Raw genomic sequence first — 1,241 nt, 5'->3', positions numbered from 1 at the left:
AGAGCATCTACACAAAACCTATGGCTAACGTCATACTTAATGGTGAGAAACTTGAAACTTTCCCAAAGAACAAGGCAAGGATGTCCCCTCTCACCACTTGCTTCTCAACATTTTACTGGAAGGCCTAGGTAATGCAATGAGAAATAAAAGGTAAATAGATTGGGAAGGAAGAAATAAAACTGTCTGTGTTCACAGATGACATGATCATCTATGCAGAAAATCTGAAAGAATCAATAAATAAACTCCTAGAACTAATAAGCAATTATACAAGGTTGCAGGACACAAGGTTAATATACAAAGTCAATTGCGGTGCTATATACCAGCAATGAACAAGTGGAATTTGAAATTAAAAATTCATTAGTATTATGTTTGCTTCAGTAGCACATATACTAAAATTGAAACAATACAGAGAAGATTAGCATGGCCTCTGTGCAAGGATGACATGCAAATTTGCGAAGCATTCCATATGTTTGGTGTATATTTATCTCAAACTCATCAAGTTGCGTATATTAAATATGCACAACTTTTTGTATGTCATACATCAATAAAGTGTTCATTTTTAAAAATTACTGTTTATATTAGCATTCACAGAAAATGAAATATTTTGGTATAAATCTAATATCATCTGTACAAGATCTGTGTGAGGAAAACTACAAAACTATGATGAAGGAAATCAAATAACTAAATAAATGGGGAGATAGTCTACATTCATGAATAGTAAAACTCAACATTGTCAAGATGTCAGTTCTTCCCAACTTGATCTATGGATTCAATACAATTCCAATCAAAATCCCAGCAAGTTATTTTGCGGATATCAACAAACTGATTCTAAAGTTTATATGGAGAGGTAAAAGACATGGAATAACCACCTCAATATTGAAGGAGAAGAAGAGGTGAAGGACTTACACTGCCCAACCTTGAGACTTACTATAAAGCTGCAGGAATCAAAACAGTGTGTTATTGGTAAATGAACAGACAAGTAGATCAATGGAACAGAATAAAAGGCACAGAAATATACTCTCATATACTCAACTGATCTTTGACAAAATAGCAAAGGTAAAACAATGGAGCAAAAATAGTCTTTTCAACAAATATTGCAGGAGCAAGTGGACATCCACATGCAAAAGAAATAGATCTAGACATTGACTTTATACTCTTTACAAAAGTTAACTCAAAATGGATCACAGACCTAAATGTAAAATGCAAAACTATAAAACTCCCAGACAATAACACAAGAGAGA

At 33.2% G+C, this 1,241-nt stretch overlaps 1 non-coding gene across 1 annotated transcript; it reads left to right on the top strand.

Moving 5' to 3' along the window:
- Positions 1–369: 369 nt before the first annotated feature.
- On the top strand, positions 370–472 carry LOC112207130 (U6 spliceosomal RNA). Its single transcript, XR_002941599.1, has one exon. It is a non-coding gene; the product is annotated as a U6 spliceosomal RNA (small nuclear RNA).
- Positions 473–1,241: the final 769 nt, after the last annotated feature.

This window comes from Pan troglodytes, chromosome X (assembly GCF_028858775.2).
Source record: "Pan troglodytes isolate AG18354 chromosome X, NHGRI_mPanTro3-v2.0_pri, whole genome shotgun sequence".
Taxonomy (NCBI): Eukaryota; Metazoa; Chordata; class Mammalia; order Primates; family Hominidae; genus Pan; species Pan troglodytes.
The sequence above is the reverse complement of the archived record's forward strand: the minus strand, read 5'-3'. Positions and strand labels throughout refer to the sequence as shown.